The sequence below is a fragment of the Salmo salar genome, chromosome 12 (genome assembly GCF_965601325.2).
Source record: "Salmo salar chromosome 12, fSalSal1, whole genome shotgun sequence".
NCBI lineage: Eukaryota > Metazoa > Chordata > Actinopteri > Salmoniformes > Salmonidae > Salmo > Salmo salar.
In genome coordinates, this window is record NC_138302.1 from 32753110 (window position 1) to 32774452 (window position 21343).

Below are 21343 nucleotides of genomic sequence, written 5' to 3' on the forward strand. Positions count from 1 at the left end.
AAAAGTCTGTCAGAGGAAGGGTGTTGGTACTTTTTCTAACCACAATGTTCTTTGGCTTTGCAGTGACATCAGTATGACACTTGCACTTACAGTGTGACATTTTTCAACACCCTCATGTTTGCTGTTTGTGCTGTTTTGTATGTCATCATTTATTTGATGTGTGTATCTTTGTAATCACAGGCCTCATTTGCAAAAGAGACATTGGTCACAATATGCCTCCCTGTCAAAATAAGGTTAAATATAAGAAATATGATATAAGAAAACTTACATTAGTGTTGGGAACCCCTATTTGTGTTTGGACTGTCAGTGCACGACTTATTGCAGTGTGTTGTAGAGTGCAAAGTTCAGAGGATGTCCTCTGGGGATTGCAACATTTCACTTCTGTTCTGAACTACTGTATCTACACACCATCTAGAAGTTTTTGTTTGTGTTGTCTCTTTCTTCCCGCCTCCTCTTCCACCCTATCCCAGGTAATTTGTTGCTTTTTTTGTGTTGGTTTTCCTTGTAGTTGCTTATTGTAGCATCTTTGGGTTTTATAAAAGCGATATAAAATCATATGTATTAAATGAAAAGCCTAATTTCTGCAAATTATTAATTGCAGAACTGCCTACATCCTGGCTTAAAACCCTATAGAGTCTATTGACGCTCCGAAGAGTCAATCTATGTAACATAATACAAAAATCTGTCAGTTTAAGCTAGAGATATCAGTTTTTTGCACGGGCTATGTCTAAATCCACCGCATCCGCTTATGGCGGCCTTCTGCATCTGTGGTGGAAGGTGGCAGAGCTACAACGGTTTTTGTAAGACCATGAAATATCCTGAAAATTGGTCTTGTCACGAAAATGACTAGCATTCGGACGGTTTGGCTTGTATGACCAATTTATGGAAAGATAGTGTTCTCTGTTTTGCTCTATGACCCCGACAAGTGTCAGGAGACTCATCTGAAGGTAACCAGTGCCAGTTTAAAAAATGAATAGAAGTATGGAGGTAGTTTTGTACCTACCCAAAAAAAGGGGTTCAATATGTGTAAAAACATCCAGAGCTTTCTTATACAGTATCTCCTAGATATAGGACAGACATTTTAAAACCTTATTAATTTTTTTACTGTTTTAATTGCCATTCATGAATGTGTTATTCGGCTTAGACTCTTAAGTATTATTAACAGCTCTACTGATCTGGTTAGAAACAAGATTAACAAGTAGTGCTATTCTATTTCTGGAACTTCTGCATTTTCTGTGTGATCCAGACACCTGTCAGTCTATTCTATTCCTAGTTCTTTGGTAGCCGTATATATATCCCAATATGTTTTCTCTTATAGGTTAAGAAGACTGTAGACCATATAATTTAAGCAAAGTTGATGTGGACACCGAATGAAACCACCATGCTACTCAACATTGGCTTGCATAACTTTCTCCTCCAGTTGTATTGATACTAGTGGCAACATTAATCCTCTCTTTCGACTTTATTTTTATGCTTTTTGTGTCTTTCTTTTGCTTAAAATGGTGTTTGTTCCCTGTGGTGCTTTTATGCTATACTGCATACCACGTGTTATGATTGGGCGAAATTCTTCTTTTTGTAACACTCCTAATCTTGCAGAAAAGAGCAATCGCAGAATTCTGACAAGTGGAGTACTTCTGTACTACCTTCGCTTTTTTTGCTCTACATATATTACATGGATTCTGCCTGTTCATGCCCTCTGTTCCAGAATGCAGATGATTGGTTTCACATAAGAATAAGGAGACCATTGAAAAGACTCTAAGCAGTGAACTGACTAAAGTCAGTAAGTGGTTATCCGACAACAAACAAGCCTCTGCATTTAGGCAAGACAGAATGTATCCTGTTTGGTTCCAAACACAAAGTTAGAAACTTCCAACTTCTCAGTCAAGTGTAATGGTCTAGCGGTGAAGGAGAAATTATGCATAACATACTTGGGATGTTATCTGGACCAACACATGACAGGTGAATTCATGGTTCTGAAGGTCATTGTTCTGAAGGTTCACTACAGGACAAAGTTCCTGGCAAGAGTCACCAAGTTCCTGGATACAGAGACTATGAGGACCCTGACAACATCTCTGATCCAGTGCCACTTGTCGTGGAAAATGACATAATTAGTCATGCTATCCCGTTTTTTTACTGCCTAAATAATAGTCTCATGTTATATTCTAGTGTTTTTTCTAAACTGATACAAACTTGTCTTTCTGTGACTTAGTCATAAGACTGGGCTTACAGCTAAGAGCCGTTTGGGTGCGACCACAGCATGTGACATCCCGTGGTTTTATTATCTACAAGAAGTCACATGTATGTACATTTGCAGAAAAGAGCACATTATAGTGTTTGCTGTTGTGAATGCAGTTAGATGGTTGAGCCCTTGGGCTATCAACCTCATGCTATCTATGGCAAGGAAGTGAGTTTGTGTTTATACATGCTTCAGTAGGCTCTGCAATTGGGTTACACCCTCCATACAGAGCCTAATAGGCTGACCACACCGCTCGCGTCACATGCGCGAGCGTTGCAAAATAAATGTAGAATTCTATGTTATTCAATTATTCCAACCACACTGCTCGCGAGCGCCAACAAGCGTCTGCGTTGCCAAGGGCTAAAATAGAAGTCATTCGTATTTCTAACGTATATCGAGCTGCAAGTCCTGCCTCTCCCATCTCCTCATTGGTTTATAGAAGCAGGTACCCACGTGCCATCTTCTCATTGGTTATACCCACGTGGGTGATTGAAAGACTAAATGTTTTGCTGGTTGTCGTGGTAATACTATGAAAGTGTAGATGCAATCACCATATAAGTTCAAAGATGAAAAAGCCGGGAAGGAGGAGAGATGACTAGAAACGATTTGGTTGGCTGTTTTATGTGTGGATTAATTGTCGGAGTAGAGGACCTTGTGCATTTCAGGTAAAATAACAACTCAATGTTTATATCCTAGGACAAATTAGCTAGCAACAGCAAGCTAGCTAAATAGGACAAATTAGCTATCAAGTGCAAGCTAACTAGCTAAATTGCCCTAAATGTTTAATGCTTTTCGACCTGTCCCCAAATTAATGTCATTGGTTCAGAGTTTGTTTTGATATTTTAACCTGCATGTCGTGATCGCGTTTGGTGTAGGGGGACAAAATACATGTATGCACGATAGCGCACGATGGCGCTTGCGCGCAGCCGTTTGGGTTCCGTGTAAGACCACATTTTCAGATCAAGCATAAATTTGCTTATAGGCTTTTGTAGGCTACAGTCCAAGCTATGTTTTCCAATGGTGTGACTGCTGTCAGCATCCAAAGATGATCCAACTTGAATAAACGCTTGGAGGTAAGGACGACAGCAATGACGTAGCCTACGGGCGACACGGATATCACTTATTATTGATATCTACATAGCGCATTGATGTGAATCACACTACTGCTCTTTCATTTAGCTATGTGTGACAGTGGCGACCCGTCATTCAGTGCAGGTAGGCCAGTGCCCCACATTTTTAGCACACATTTATTTTTACAAATATGGAGTGTAGGGGTTGGTAATGTTCTCTAGTTGCGCTCATATTGGCTCAGTGTTCTGTCACTCATGGGGACACTACGTCACTGACAAATCTAACGGTAGAGCTTGAAAATTCAAGCCCCTTGGGTGCTGCTATAAGTGCCCATCCAAGAAGGCTCAAGGTCATTTGCCACAGATCAAATTACGCCAAATCATATGTACAGTAGCTTTGATTGGACTGATCATGTCAACGTCATACTTTCAAAATCTTAGCTAGCAATCATCATCATGAATCAAGTCGACAGTCTACTGGCAAATCCTTTTTATTCGTTGTCATATGAAGAGAAATAATGAAGAGAAATTATAGATAAAACGTATCGGTGCTCATCGGCCATTGGACATAAACATTACACAAGTTGGAAATCGCAAATACAACAATGAGTGGTTTGGAAGGAATCAGTGGCTATCTGCTAGCAATGCAAAGCAATCACTAGCCTGCTATTCAGTGGAGTGTGTGTGGTCCCAATTCTCTGTTTAAGGGTCTCTTTTCCAAGCTTAAAATGATTAACATTCAACATTGGCCATGCTGTCAATCCAGCACGATTTCTGCCGCGCTCAAAACAACTGTTCACTCAGAACTGGGAAATCTGACTTCAGTGAGTTCAAGACAACTGGTAACTCAGGAAAAAACGATCTCCGACTGGGAAAATACGTTTTGAACGGTCATCCAACTCGGAATTGTAAGTTGGGAACTCTAGAGCTACGACCTGAAGATCACTGACTTCATCATGATTCTACCTTGTTTTTTTCAGAGTTCCCAGTTGTCTTGAAAGCACCATGAATCCAGTGAATGCCAGACTTTGATGACAAAGTTTGATGACAAATTTGCCCACAAAGGACCGCCACGCCACCTTCCTGTACAAGTGAGCACAGTACAACAAGCCAAAAATGTCTTGTATGCTGCTGCATAAATTATGTAATATGCCAGGGATATACAGTACCAGTCAAAAATGTGAACTACTCATTCAAGGGTTTTTCTTAATTTTTAATATTTTCTACATTGTAGAATAATAGTGAAGATATCAGAACTATGAAATAACACATATGGAATCATGTAGTAACCAAAAAAGTGTTAAACAAATCAAAATATATTTTACATTTGAGATTGCTCAAAGTAGCCACCCTTTGCCTTGATGACAGCTTTGGAAAATCTTGGTATTCTCTCAACCAGCTTCATGAGATAGTCACCTGGAATGCATTTCAATTACAGTTTTTTACAATCGCTTACACACTAAAAGTGGTACTTGAGGCACACTCAGTGAAACAATTAACTCATGTATCTAATCTTCAGACCAAGTCTGCAAAACTGCAAGCACATTATCTGCTTTACACTCAGTTTGCAATTATAAAACACACTTTTTGCAAACTACTAAACACAGTTCTCTACATTAGACGCATCATTCAAAACTAACAGGTCTTGTGTTTCGTTTGGAAAACACTGCCATTCCAAATGCCACACTCATTTACCGATTACCTACACCCAGTGCTCACGTGTGAAAACACTTATAGCTAATTTCTGCACTTAGAAATCAGAGCTTGAGCACTATAAATAGGCTTCAGGTTGGCTTTCTTGGTTTGGACAACAATGGAGGCCAATTTTGGAGAGAGAGTTAGAGGAAGAGGAGTGAGAGTAAGAGGGGGACGAGGAAGAGGACAAAGACAAGGAGGAGGACGAGAAGGACAAGCCTATTTGTTTATCTTCTACTGTATTTGTTTTGTCTGTTACTGTTCATCCTGAAATCTGGATGAAAATGAAAGATTTTGAGAAAGAAATACATTTTATTTTTCCCCCCTTGTATTTCTGTTGATAGTGTAAATATATACTGAATATGCATACATACTGTATATATCTGTGCACATACATGTATGTGCGAGTGCTATGACAAACTGCCGTGGACTCCACCGAACATGCAAAAGACACAAGATAGTAGTATTTTACATGTGTCACATCCGTGTGTAGTTGGCGTGTCTAAGAGCTAATCATTTGATGGTTTGTGTGGAGTTTTTATGCAAAAACACAATTCTGAGAAGAGTTAAAATTGTTTTGAATTAAGTGTTTGGTTTTGCAAGAAATGTGTGACGTTTTGCATTTTGTGTGTGTGTTTTGGGGTTTTGTTTGTAGAGTCTAGAGAAAAGGAGCCAGAGTTTCAGAAATCATGTATAAGCAATTGTCAAACTGTAACAGGTGTGCCTTGTTAAAAGTTGATTTGTGGAATTTCTTTCCTTCTTAATGCGTTTGAGCCAATCAGTTGTGTTGTGACAAGGTAGAGGTGGTATACAGAAGATAGCCCTATTTGGTAAAAGACCAAGTCCATATTATGGCAAGAACAGATCAAACAAGCAAAGAGAAATGACAGTCCATCATTACTTTAAGACATGAAGGTCAGTCAATCTGGAACATTTCAAGCACTTTGAAAGTTTCTTCAAGTGCAGTCGCAAAACCATCAAGCGGTATGATGAAACTGGCTCTCTAGAGGACTGCCACAGGAAAGGAAGACCCAGAGTTACCTCTGCTACAGAGGTTAAGTTCATTAGAGTTACCAGCCTCAGAAATTGCAGCCCAAATAAATGCTTCACAGAGTTCAAGTAACAGACACATTTCAACATCAACTGTTCAGAGGAGACTGCGTGAATCAGGGCTTCATGGTCGAATTGCTGCAAAGAAACCACTACTAAAGGACACCAATAAGAAGAAGAGACTTGCTTGGGCCAAGAAACACGAGCAATGAACATTAGACCGGTGTAAATCTGTCCTTTGGTCAGATTTTTTCAAATTAAAGACCGCTGTGTCTTTGTGAGATGCAGACTAGGTGAACAGATGATCTCCGCATGTGTGGTTTCCACCGTGAAACATGGAGGAGGAGGTGTGATTTGTGGGGGTACTTTGCTGGTGACACTGTCTGTGATTTATTTAGAAATCAAGGCACGCTTAACCAGCATGGCTACCACAGCATTCTGCAGCGATATGCCATCCCATCTGGTTTGTGCTCAGTGGGAATATAATTTGTTTTCAACAGGCCTAAATGATTACCGCCCCGTAGCACTCACATCGGTAGCTGTGAAGTGCTTTGAAAGGCTGGTCATGGCTCAGATCAACAGCATCCTCCCTGATGCCCTAGACCCACTCCAATTCGCATACCGCCCCAACAGATCCACAGATGACGCAATCTCAATTCCACTCCATGCTGCCCTTTCCCACCTGGATAAAAGGAGCACCTATGTGAGAATGCTGTTCATTGACTACAGCTCAGCGTTCAACACCATAGTGCCCACGAAGCTCAACACTAAGCTAAGGTGGTACCGCCCCCAGGTGGTAAAGGTAGGCAACAACACATCTGCCACGCTGATCCTCAACACGGGGGCCCTCAGGGGTGTGTACGTAGTCTCACACGACTGCGTGGCCTAACACGACTCCAACACCATCATTAAGTTTGCTGATGACACAACAATGGTAGGCCTTATCACCGACAACAATGAGACAGCCTATAGGGAGGAGGTCAGAAAACTGGCAGTGTGGTGCCAGGACAACAACCTCTCCCTCAATGTGAGCAAGACAAAGGAGCTGATCGTGGACTACAGGAAAAGGTGGGCCGAACAGGCTCCCATTAACATCGACGGGGCTGTAGTGGAATGGGTTGAGAGTTTCAAGTTCCTTGGTGTCCACATCACCAACAACCTATCATGGTCCAAACACATCAAGACACTCGTGAAGATGGCACAACAAAACATTTTCCCCCTCAGGAGACTGAAAAGATTTGGCATGGGTCCCCAAATCCTCCAAAAGTTCTACAGCTGCACCATCGAGAGCATCCTGACCAGTTGCATCACCACCTGGTATGGCAACTGCTCGGCATCTGACCGTAAGGCGCTACAGAGGGTAGTGGGTACGGCCCAGTCCATCACTGGGGCCAAGCTTCCTGCCATCCAGAACCTATATAATAGGCGGTGTCAGAGGAAAGCCCATAAAATTGTCAGAGACTCCTGTCGCCCAAGTCATAGACTGTTTTCTCTGCTACCGCATGTCAAGCGGTACCGGAGCGCAAAGTCTAGGACCAAAAGGCTTCTTAACAGCTACCCCCAAGCCATAAGACTGCTGAACAATTAATCAAATGGCCACCGGACTATTTACATTGACCCCCCCCTCCCCCCAATTGGTTTTGTACACTGCTGATACTCGCTGTTTGTCAATGCATAGTCCCTTCACCCCTACCTACATGTACAAATTACCTCAACTAATCTGCGTGTGCATGTGACCAATCTGCGGCGCATGTGACAAATACAGTTTGATTTGACAATGACCCAAAACACACCTCCAGGCTGTGTAAGGGCTATTTGACCAAGAAGGAGAGTGATGGAGTGCTGCATCAAATGACCTGTCCTCCACAATCCTCCGACCTCAACCAAATTGAGATGGTTTGGGATGAGTCGGACTGCAGAATGAAGGAAAAGCAGCCAACAAGTTCTCAGTATATGTGGGAAATCCTTCAAGAGTGTTGGAAAAGCATTCCAGGAGAAGCTGGTTGAGAGAATGCCAAGAGTGTGAAAAGCTGTCATCAAGGCAAAGGGTGGCTATATGAAGAATCTCAAATCTAAAATACATTTTGATTTGTTTAACACTTTTTTGGTTACTACATGATTCCATGTGTTATTTCATAGTTTTGATGTCTTCCCTATTATTCTACAATGTAGAAAATAGTAAGACATAATGAAAAACCCTTGAATGAGTAGGTGTTCTAAAACTTTTGACCGGTAGTGTCCATTTTTGTATTATTCTATTGGCTCTTAAGGGGAAAGTAATGAGATTACGTTACTGAGTTTGGGTAATCCAAAAGTTACGTTGCTGATTACAATTTAGGACAGGTAACTAGTAACTGTAACTGATTACATTTAGAAAGTAACCTACCCAAACCTGCAGATGAATTATACTTAAACTCAGCCCTAGGATGAACATTGGTCCTAATAATTTCAGAGAACTGAACAGGCTTCCAGTTGATTTCCGGGAGGTGCAGATTAAACTGTTTATGTTTTTTAAAGTTATATATGACCTTGCCCCCAGTTACCTGTATGGTTATCTTAATTTCATTGGAGACTCTGTCATCACACCAGAGCCATTGTTGCCAAAAACATAGTTATTTTCTTAACACTTGTGCAGAGGAACTGAATGGTGTACCAAACTACACTACCGTTAAACAGTTTGTCACTTAGAAATGTCCTTGTTTTTGATAGAAAATACATTTTTTTGTCCATTAAAATAACATCAAATTGATCAGAAATACAGTGTCGACATTGTTAAATCTGTAAATGACTATTGTGGATGGAAACAGGTCATTTTTTTATGGAATATCTACATTGGCGTACAGAGGCCCATTCCCTTATCAGCAACCATCACTCCTGTGTTCCAATGGCACATTGTGTTAGCTAATCCAAGTTTAGCATTTTAAAAGGCTAATTGATCATTACAAAACCCTTTTGCAATTATGTTAGCACAGCTGAAAACTGTTGTCCTGATTAAAGAAGCAATAAAACTGGCCTTCTTTAGACTAGTTGAGTATCTGGAGCATCAGCATTTGTGAGTTCGATTACAGGCTCAAAATGGCCAGAAACGAATAACTTTCTTCTGAAACTCGTCAGTCTATTCTTGTTCTGAGAAATGGAGGCTATTCCATGCGAGAAGTTGCCAAGAAACTGAAGATCTCGTACAACGAAAACAAGGACATTTCTAAGTGACCCCAAACTTTTGAAGGGTAGTGTAGGGTAGTTGTATTGTTGAAAATTGCCAAATAAAATCAACAAAAAATCAATGCCAATAAGAATGTAATTTACAGTCTGAGAGTCATTTTATGCAAATCAATGAATATCAGTACTTCATAGTTTGTGTTGATTTATTTTACCCCTCCACCCCCACTAGGCACCACCCTTTCCCTGTTCGAAGGATAACTTAATGTGATACAGAAATACAACTAAATTGACAGACACTCATTTGACAAGGAGACAAGACACTGAACACATAAATATTTACAAACAAATAGACAGCAGATGTACTTTTCTGAGGAGAATTAGCTACACAAAAATACATCCAAGGACTAATGGGAAGAGTGAATGCTGTGGGGTAATATTTACACTGAGTGTACAAAACAATAGGGACACATTCCTAATATTGAGTTCCCCCGTTTTGCCCTCAGAACACCGTCAATTAATCGGGGCATGGACTCTATAAGGCGTCGAAAGCATTCCACAGAGATGCTAGCCCATGTTGACTCCAATGCTTCCAACAGCTGTGTCAACTTGGCTGAATGTCGTTTGGGGCGGTGGACCATTCTTGATACACACGGGACATTTTTTTGCATGGAAATACCCAGCAGCGTTGAAGTTCTTGATACAAACAGGTGTTCTTAATGTTTTGTACACTCAGTGTATATATCAACATCTACATCTACACTTACTAAAGCCTCTTTGGCTACACCTATACCACTTACCAGAATATTAAAGAGGCCAACAAACGACAGATGAGTGAGAAAATAAATAGATACTCAACATATTTACATGTCAGTCTAGATTGTATAACCATATATCCTACTGTACAGTATTTACAAAACCCTAAGAGGGTACCAATGCCATATTTAGGCTACAGTGGCCTAGTTCACACTGAGGTGATACAACTGATCTTTACACAACTATTGCCAATTTGTTTGTATGGAGACAAACCCATTTAAAGGATCCTTAAAGTGTATCACAGCTGATGTGTGAGATGCGTTGTACAACAGGAGTGTGAACTACGCCAATGTTTTGATGACCAAGCCACCCAACAGATGGGTAGCTAATGAAGATTTTAAAGGCTGTCTTCATTTAAAGGCTGTCTTCATTTAAAGGCTGTCTTCATTTAAAGGCTGTCTTCCTCATCTTTTCTTTCTCTCCAGATGCAGAAGCTGGGATTTCTTGAGGTGATCTGTAACACCCAGATGACAGTGGGTTATTTCTATGTAAAATATTCTGTAACAAGTGTTGTTTTTGGGCTCAATGGTGGATCTATTCATAATTATTTAATTTTTGTTTTGTTTGCTCAAATATTTGAAGAAGTGAGTGATTGTCCCCAAAGCTGTTAGTGAAAGTACTACAAATGTGCAGACACGTGATGTACAGTATAAATCCCGTTAGGTCTGACATTTTTGACATAGGAGGACCAGTGACATACCCAGTCCATTTCCTCATTGTGGTCCTCCTCCTGACAGCAGGTCACTCCAATTTCCTGATCAACCTGTTTAGACAGACAAGACAACAACGGCTTGTCACATAGTTTCCATAACCACACCTTTTGGCGTGCGCACGCGCGTGCGTGCGTGCATGTGTGTGTGTGTGTGTGTGTGTGTGTGTGTGTGCACACTAGTGAAGAATAATCAACCACATACCCAGTCCATCTTCTCATCTCCATACATGTTCAGATGGTGGAAGTTTTTGATGAGATCTGTAAAATCCTGGAAGATAAGAAAATATCACAAATCTGAAAATCTTCTTCATAAAATATTGTGTTTGGCGGATTGGAGTACACACTATCTGCTTCACTTGAACGTGGTATTACTTTTAATATGACAGATTTATCTGGTCCGACATAGCCTACTCAAAGGCAAAGAATATTACTGTTCATTTTGAACTAGTGTTGAGTGTAGTTCTTGTTGGCTTTAAACTGTAAATGTTCAGATGGAGAAAGCATGCTGATGTGGACAGAGCCATGGTGAAAAGATGTGTATGACATATTATTGTATACAACTTACTCCATCCACATTGTCCTTTGCTGCAGGGGAAACACCATCTGTCACTTCATAATTCTGGGGAAATTATTCATAAGTTAGTTTATTCAAATTATTCATAGTTAGTAATTGACTTTTGCCCTCAAATGTTTCCATACATAAAATGTATATAAAGGAAACATTTGATGTCTTATCAATTAAATGAAATTGTAGAATGTTACTTGATTTTACAAATACAAGGTAATGGCCTACTTTATGAATAGATATACAATTTCTTGCAATAAGTGCACAAAACGTATGTAATTTATATGAGAAGATGGAAGAGAAGAGAAAGCTGACTGTTCTGGACATGGACCGCGTCACTGACCCACGATTAGCATTGACTGTTATTAACCATGGGCCGCGTCACTGACCCACGGATTAGGTCGATGGCATCACCCATCAGTTTTGGTTTGTATGTTATAAGGCAACATACAGCCTGTTCGCTCCCTTTCGGCCAGAGGTGAGTGAGAGACACTCAAAAAGGAGAGAAGAAGAGTCATATAAACATTAGTGTAACTCAGTACATCATCAACTATATAATTTTCACTTGAAGAGTTTTCGTTTTTTACATTAGTTTAAGCAAATTCAGAAAATCTAAATAACTCCCTGAAAATTCATGAATATTGAATTGATCTTTCTCCAACGGTGAACTGCCAGATTACCATCTTGATTTAGCTGCAAATGGTGTTATTTTCTTCAAGGTGTTGTAGGAGCTTCTTGATGTTGTCCACTGAAGCTGCAATGTAGAGAAAATGCCATTCTCATCGAGGCCTAACCTAATGTATTATTTTGTTATTTTGTTTTCCACTTTTTTTTCAAACTCAATGGTGCAGACATTAAAGTAACTGTCCAGTGAAAATCTCACTTTCAAAAGTTAATATTCTGTTAAATTATACCCAAATAATGTTGTTGACTCATCCTATACTCTTATTTGTGGCCAAAGCATAAATTGGAGAGAAAAAGAAAAGCGCTTCAAAAAACCCACCTCAAACTTGCGTCTCAAACAGACGTTTCAAAAAGTATTGCTTTCATCATAGAGGATGATGTCATCCTCCTGAGGAGAATGAGCTGGCCAATCAGTGGTCTACTGCTTTTCAATATAGTTATTTTTTTTTTTTCAATTGGAAGGAAGAATGTTTCACTCATATTGTAATTAATATAAGTCATATTTCATAGAAGCCTGGATTTGAACGGTCATGGCTGCGGTGCCATCATGGCTCATGGTGCCACTCCCTTTCTGGTTACACAGTAATGTTGTCTGTGTCAGTTGTCTAACCAAATACATATTTTGTTTGTGTATATCCTCCTCTCTAACACCACTCTGTAGAGCATATAACATTTTACATTTAAAATGTTAGTCATTTAGCAGACTTTGTTATCCAGACACTCTTTGAAGTTATAAACAATTTTATTGAGCCATATTCATTTAATTGTCTAGAATCCATAAGCAATGTAAGCAACTGCAAGCAACATGACTTTACAGATCACATTTGTATAGTTTGACATAATGCAAGAAACAAGCTAAGCCAGTAAAAAATGTTACTTACCAATGACAATAAGGAGATCACCTGCTCAAACTTGTAGTGCACAGGTATTTATACTCTAGCCAGCACAGACTTTACATAAGCCAGCCACGTCATATGAGGGAAATACTGCCTACTTACAAGAATTAAAAGTGAAACTTAATTCCCATGGTTATGTACAAATAATCATATTAATGTTACGCCTCACCAATATCCAATGGTATAGCGTGGCGCGAAATACAAATACCTAAAAAATGCAAAAACTTCAATTTCTCAAACATATGACTATTTTACACCATTTTAAAGACAAGACTCTCCTTTATCTAACCACATTGTCCGATTTCAAAAAGGCTTTACAACGAAAGCAAAACATTAGATTATGTCAGGAGAGTACCCTCGCAAAAATAATCGCACAGCCATTTTCAAAGCAAGCATATATGTCACAAAAACAAAAACCACAGCTAAATGCAGCACTAACCTTTGATGATCTTCATCAGATGACACTCCTAGGACATTATGTTATACAATACATGCATGTTTTGTTCAATCAAGTTCATATTTATATCAAAAACCAGCTTTTTACATTAGCATGTGATGTTCAGAACTAGCATACCCACCGCAAACTTCCGGTGACTTTACTTAATTACTCACGATTAACGTTCACAAAATACATAATTATTTTAAGAATTATAGATACAGAACTCCTTTATGCAATCGCGGTGTCAGATTTTAAAATAGCTTTTTGACGAAAGCACATTTTGCAATATTCTGAGTACATAGCCAGCCATCACAGCTAGCTAATTTGACACCCGCCAAGTTTGGCCCTCACCAATCTCAGATTTACTATAAGAAAAATTGGATTACCTTTGCTGTTCTTTGTCAGAATGCACTCCCAGGACTTCTACTTCAACAACAAATGTTGTTTTGGTTCGAAATAATCCATAGTTATATCCAAATAGCTCCGTTTTGTTTGTGCGTTCAAGTCACTATCCGAAGGGTGACGCGCCGGCGCATTACGTAACAAAAAAATTCCAAATATTCCATTACCGTACTTCGAAGCATGTCAAACACTGTTTAAAATACATTTTTATGCTGTTTTTCTCATAAAATAGCGATAATATTCCAAACAGGCAACGTTGTATTCGTTCAAACACTGAAAGAAAAACATGGAGTCGTCTCGTGCACGCGCGCTCCAGTGTCATTGTTCTCAGCAGGACCACTCACAAAAACTCCTGCTGTTTTTCGCCCAGAAACTGGAGAGCTCTCATTCCACTTTCTGGCGCCTTCTGAGAGCCAATGAAAGCCTTAGAAAATGTCACGTTACAGCAGAGATGCTGTATTTTTTATATAGATGCCCTAGAAGGAGAACAAATTGTCAGACAGGGCACTTCCTGTATAGAATCTTCTCAGGTTTTGGCCTGCCATATGAGTTCTGTTATACTCACAGACACCATTCAAACAGTTTTAGAAACTTTAGAGTGTTTTCTATCCAAATCTACTAATTATATGCATATTCTAGTTTCTGGGCAGGAGTAGTAACCAGATTAAATCGGGTACGTTTTTTATCCGGCTGTGAAAATACTGCCCACTATCCCAAACAGGTTAAATGCAGACCCTCCTCTCTTCGAAGGGTACAAGAAGACAAAGCTTCCAAAGCCGTGTTTTTCCCGCAATTGCATTTTGAAATGTTATACAATCAGAACACATTTTTCTAGCGCTTGGGGGGAGGAGAGTGCCTTGCTCATCACATCAGCAGGCCCCAGAGAAACAGGAACAAGGCAGGGCAGAATCTTTCATTACAGCAATCATGACGATAATGCATTTTCAGTGGTGTGTACTCATGATTACCAAGAAAAAAAACATTCTAACAAAAAACTATACAAAATTCACCTAAAAAAGTATATATATATATATATTTACATTACCAGTCATTCAAGTACCAGTCATTCCAGGGTTTTTCTTTATTTTTACTATTTTCTACATTGTAGAATATATGGAATCATGTAGTAAGCAAAACAAAGTTGCCAACCTTTGCCTTGATGACAGCTTTGCACACTCTTGGCATTCTCTCAACCAGCTTCACAAATTGGTCTACATGGACAAGTTCTGGCCTGGTTTAGATCTTATCTGTCGGAAAGATATCAGTTTGTCTCTGTGAATGGTTTGTCCTCTGACAAATCAATTGTAAATTTCGGTGTTCCTCAAGGTTCCGTTTTAGGACCACTATTGTTTTCACTATATATTTTACCTCTTGGGGATGTCATTCGAAAACATAATGTTAAATTTCACTGCTATGCAGACGACACACAGCTGTACATTTCAATGAAACATGGTGAAGCCCCAAAATTGCCCTCGCTAGAAGCCTGTGTTTCAGACATAAAGAAGTGGATGGCTGCAAACTTTCTACTTTTAAACTCGGACAAAACAGAGATGCTTGTTCTAGGTCCCAAGAAACAAAGAGATCTTCTGTTGAATCTGACAATTAATCTGGATGGTTGTACAGTCGTCTCAAATAAAACTGTGAAGGACCTCGGCGTTACTCTGGACCCTGATCTCTCTTTTGAAGAACATATCAAGACTGTTTCAAGGACAGCTTTTTTCCATCTACGTAACATTGCAAAAATCAGAAATTTTCTGTCCAAAAATGACGCAGAAAAATTAATCCATGCTTTTGTTACTTCTAGGCTGGACTACTGCAATGCTCTACTTTCCGGCTACCCGGATAAAGCACTAAATAAACTTCAGTTAGTGCTAAATACGGCTGCTAGAATCCTGACTAGAACCAAAAAATTTGATCATATTACTCCAGTGTTAGCCTCCCTACACTGGCTTCCTGTTAAGGCAAGGGCTGATTTCAAGGTTTTACTGCTAACCTACAAAGCATTACATGGGCTTGCTCCTACCTATCTTTCCGATTTGGTCCTGCCGTACATACCTACACGTACGCTACGGTCACAAGACGCAGGCCTCCTAATTGTCCCTAGAATTTCTAAGCAAACGGCTGGAGGTAGGGCTTTCTCCTATAGAGCTCCATTTTTATGGAATGGTCTGCCTACCAATGTGAGAGACGCAGACTCAGTCTCAACCTTTAAGTCTTTACTGAAGACTTATCTCTTCAGTAGGTCCTATGATTAAGTATAGTCTGGCCCAGGAGTGTGAAGGTGAACGGAAAGGCTGGAGCAACGAACCGCCCTTGCTGTCTCTGCCTTGCCGGTTCCCCTCTTTCCACTGGGATTCTCTGCCTCTAACCCTTTTACAGAGGCTGAGTCACTGGCCTACTGGTGTTCTTCCATGCCGTCCATGGGAGGGGTGCGTCACTTGAGTGGGTTGAGTCACTGACGTGGTCTTCCTGTCTGGGTTGGCGCCCCCCCCCCCCCCCTTGGGTTGTGCCATGGCGGAGATCGTTGTGGGCTATACTCGGCCTTGTCTTAGGACGGTCAGTTGGTGGTTGGAGACATCCCTCTAGTGGTGTGGGGGCTGTGCTTTGGCAAAGTGGGTGGGGTTATATCCTGCCTGTTTGGCCCTGTCCGGGGGTATCATCGGATGGGGCCACAGTGTCTTCTGATCCCTCCTGTCTCAGCCTCCAGTATTTATGCTGCAGTAGTTTATGTGTTGGGGGGCTAGGGTCAGTCTGTTACATCTGGAGTATTTCTCTTGTCTTATCCGGTGTCCTGTGTGTATTTAAATATGCTCTCTCTAATTCTCTCTTTCTCTCTTTCTGTCTTTCTCTCGGAGGACCTGAGCCCTAGGACCATGCCTCAGGACTACCTGGTATGATGACTCCTTGCTGTCCCCAGTCCACCTGGCCGTGCTGCTGCTCCAGTTTCAACTGTTCTGCCTGCGGCTATGGAACCCTGACCTGTTCACCGGACGTGCTTGTTGCACCCTCGACAACTACTATGATTATTATTATTTGACCATGCTGGTCATTTATGAACATTTTAACATTTTAACATTTTGACCATGTTCTGTTATAATATCCACCCTGCACAGCCAGAAGAGGACTGGCCACCCCTCATAGCCTGGTTCCTCTCTAGGTTTCTTCCTAGGTTTTTGGCCTTTCTAGGGAGTTTTTCCTAGGGACTTTTTCCTAGCCACCGTGCTTCTTTCACATGCTTTGCTTGCTGTTTGGGGTTTTAGGCTGGGTTTCTGTACAGCACTTTGAGAATATCAGCTGATGTACGAAGGGCTATATAAAAATAAATTTGATTTGATTTAATCACCTGGAAGGTATTTCAATTAACAGGTGTGCCTGTTAATTTGTGGAATTTCTTTCCTTCTTAATGCGTTTGAGCAAATCAGTTGTGTTGTGACAAGGTAAGGGTGGTATACAGAAGATAGCCCTATTTGGTAAAAGACCAAGTCCATATTATGCCAAGAACAGTCCATCATTACTTTAAGACATGAAGGTCAGTCAGTCTCTCTGTATTTCATAATTTTCCTTCAATTCACAAGGGGCTGAATGTATCTCACAGGAGAAAGCAGAAAGAGTTTAACATTGTTGCCGCCCGTAGCATTGAATACTAGGGACCCAGCAAGCATTTGGTGTCCCTTGATAAAAAACAAATAAAATAATAGCCAATCAGCGCTGAGCTAAACTCAGTGAGCTCAACGGTGATTGGTCCTGGCGCACCAAAAAAAGTGTTAAAGGAAGCTAGTTTGGATTTGGCTTCACACCAATCACATCAAAAGCAGAACGTAATTTACAGAAAAAAACTTGAATTGTTGCATCTCGTTGTGTCGTTGTCCTCCGGTGACTAGATGGCTAAAATCCTCCCTTTACTAAATTAGCCATGGATGGTGATGAGAATTTGGACTTGAGAGAGGAGGATGTCATTGGCATTTCTCTATACACACACACACACACACACACACACACACACACACACACCCACACACACACACACACACACACACACACACACACACACACACACACACACACACACACACACACACACACACAAGTACCATGAACAGCAACAAATTGTTTTTGGTATCTTTTAGTTGTCACTGTATTAAGCTAAGCATAGGTGATTTGATGATGTTGAAAGGGTTGTGGAATAGTGGAGGCAGCTCCAGTTTTCTTTGTGACTTGTGGTAACTCTCTGTGGTTCTAAATCAATGGTTGTTTAGTAGTCTGAAATATTGGATCGCTAAGAAATACAACTTTACATTCTGTGTAGTTTACCAATAAAATGGTTGCTATTGCTATTTTTAAAACAAACCACAGAAAGCTGGTTGCAATTTCAGTTTAATCTACCAGAAAATACAACAAATATTGCAACATTATGGTTATTTCAAATATACTAATGGTTTAAGAAAACAAAATGATTAAAAAAAAAAAGAAAACGGCATAACCTTGTAAAATATCACAAATAGGACTGGTGGAGTTGTCACACATGGGGGTACATTTTTGGGGGAAATGTCTGCTCTATCCAAAATGAAATCCAACTGATTGCAGCATTACTGCAAAAATGGAGGAGGCAAGTGGAGGGGGGGGAAGGTAAGGAACGTGTCTGTGTGCCCTGCATTAAAGACTAAAATTTGTTAAAGAAAATGGTGAAAAATAAAAAAGTATACCAGAAGGACCCCAAAATTGTACAGCGGCGCCATACAGGTTGCAAAATAGTTGGGAAGATACTTTTGATGTACCAATTCCATGGTACATTGTTTATGAACTGATACACAAAACAACGCCGGATTCAAAACTCTTTCTTGCAAAATTCTTGCAACCAATACAATGTTAGAAATATGGAGGATTCAACCATCCCAGCTCTGCAGATTTTGCTGCGAAGAGAGAATAATTAGATCACTTGTTTTGGTACTGTCCATATGTAGCTTGATTTTGGTCACAGGTTCAGGAATGGCTGAAGAATAGCAACATTTATCAGGAGCTAACTCTGCAATAATCACTGCTGAGTGATTTGAAAAGTCATAGTCAATCGATAAATAATATAATAATCTCTTAGCAAAAAAAAATATTTTTAACAATCTGTAGAAACTATGAGAATAGAAAGGTTCAGAAATTTGGTGAAACCTCACAGCTAAGTTTAACAACAATTAGATATCAAAACTAGATAGTCTTCAGAGATAGATAGGAGGGATTGAGTGTAACTGAAGTGTGGGACTAAAAACAAAATAAAGTAAAAAATGTAATGTAAAATATACCGTGTCAATAAAATGTGTATACACTAAACAAAAATATAAACACAACATGTAAAGTGTTGGTCCTGTGCTTAATGAGCTGAAATAAAATATCCCAGAAATTTTCAGTATGCACAAAAAGCTTATTTTACTCACATTTTGTGCACAAATGTGTTTCCTCCCTGTTTGTGAGCATTTCCCCTTTGCCAAGATAATCCATCCACCTGATAGGTGTGGCATAACAAGAAGCTGTTTAAACAGCATGATCATTACACAGGTGCATCTTGTGCTGGGGACAATAAAAGGCCACTCTAAAATGCAGAGATTTGTCACACAACACAATGCCACAGATGTCTCAAGTTGAGGGAGTGTGCAATTGGCATGCTGACTGCAGGAATGTCCACCAGAGTGGTTTCTAGATAATTCAATGTTCATCTCTCAACCATAAGCCACCTCTGTTGTTTTAGAGAATTTGGCTGTTCTTCTAACCGGCCTCACAAGCGCAGACCACGTGTATGGCGTCGTGTGGGCGACCGGTTTGCTGTTGTCAATGTTGTGAACAGAGTGCCCCATGGTGGCAGTTTGGTTATGGTATGGGCAGGCATAAGATAATTGTATTTTATCGATGGGAATTTGAATGCACAGAGATACTATGACGAGATCCTGAAGCCCATTTTGGTGCCATTCATTCGCCACCATCACCTCATGTTTCAGCATGATAATGTATGACCCCATGTCGCAAGGATCTGTACACAATTCCTCTCAGCTGCATGCTCACCAGACATGTCACCCATTGAACATGTTTGGAAGGCTCTGGATCGACGTGTACGACGGCGTGTTCTAGTTCCCGCCAATATCCAGCAATTTTCTTTCATCACATTCCCAGTGGACCAGAAGTTTACATACGCTCAATTAGTATTTGGTAGCATTGCCTTTAAATTGTTTAACTTGAGTCAAACGTTTTGGGTAGCCTTCCACAAGCTTCCCACAATAAGTTGGGTGAATTTTGGCCCATTCCTCCTCACAGAGCTGGTGTAACTGAGTCAGGTTTGTAGGCCTCCTTGCTCAGATGAGCTTTTTCAGTTCTGCCCACATATTTTCTATAGGGTTGAGGTCAGGACTTTGTGATGGCCACTCCAATACCTTGACTTTGTTTTTCTTAAGCCATTTTGCCACAAATGTGTAAGTATGCTTGGGGTCATTGTCCATTTGGAAGACCCATTTGCGACCAAGCTTTATCTTCCCGACTGATGTCTTGAGATTTTGCTTCAATATATCCACTTAATTTTCCTCCCTCATGATGCCATCTATTTTGTGAAGTGCACCAGTCCCTCCTGCAGCAAAGCACCCCCACAACATTATGCTGCCACCGCCGTGCTTCACGGTTGGGATGGTGTTCTTCGGCTTGCAAAAACGAGTTAATGGCTCCAACCTAAGTGTATGAAAACGTCCGACTTCAACTGTAGTACCAGTCAAAAGTTGACACAACTTCTCATTCCATGGTTTTTCTTAATTTTTTAGAATGTGTGAAGACATCAAAACTATGAAATAACACATATGGAATCATGTTAAACAAATCTAAATATATTTTACAAAGTAGCCACCCTTCGCCTTGATGACAGCTTTGCACACTCTTGGCATCCTCTCAACCAGCTTCATGAGGTAGTCAATTAAGGTGTGTCTTGTTAAAAGTTAATTTGTGGAATTTCTTTCCTTCTTAATGTGTTTGAGCCAATCCGTTGTGTTGTGAAAAGGTAGGAGTGGTATACAGAAGATAGCCCTATTTGGTAAAAGACAAAGTCCATATTATGTCAAGAACAGCTCAAACAAGCAAAGAGAAATTACAGTGCATCATTACTTTAAGACATGAAGGTCAGTCAATCTGGAACATTTCAAGAACTTTGAAAGTTTCTTCAAGTGCAGTTGCAAAAACCATCAAGCGCTATGATGAAACTGGCTCTCATGAGGACCGCCACAGGAAAGGAAGACCCAGAGTTACCTCTGCAATCTGAGGATAAATTCATTCATAAGTCCAGCCTCAGAAATCGGCAATTAACTGCACCTCAGATTGCACCTCAGAGTTCAAGTAACAGACACATCTCAACATCAACTGTTCAGAGGAGACTGTGTGAATCAGGCCTTCGTGGTCAAATTACTGCAAAGAAACCACTACTGAAGGACACCAATAAGAAGAAGAGACTTGCTTGGGCCAAGAAACACGAGCAATGGACATTAGACCGGTGAAAATCTGTCCTTTGTTCTGATGAGTCCAAAATTGAGATTTTTGGTTCCAACTGCCGCGTCTTTGTGAGACACAGAGTAGGTGAACGGATGATCTCCTCATGTGTGGTT

General features: G+C 40.3%; 1 long non-coding RNA gene across 2 annotated transcripts; it reads right to left on the bottom strand.

Annotated features, from left to right (window-relative positions):
* Positions 1-9277: 9277 nt before the first annotated feature.
* LOC106564935 (uncharacterized) lies at positions 9278-14252 on the bottom strand. 2 transcript variants are annotated; one of them, XR_001319566.3, is made up of 5 exons: positions 12869-14252; positions 11304-12057; positions 10941-11006; positions 10727-10789; positions 9350-10480 (listed from the first exon to the last, which is right to left on the bottom strand). It is a non-coding gene; the product is annotated as an uncharacterized LOC106564935 (long non-coding RNA). The 2 variants fall into 2 exon arrangements; XR_014379678.1 differs by lacking the exon at positions 12869-14252 and having other exon boundaries at positions 9278-10480; positions 11304-12862.
* Positions 14253-21343: the final 7091 nt, after the last annotated feature.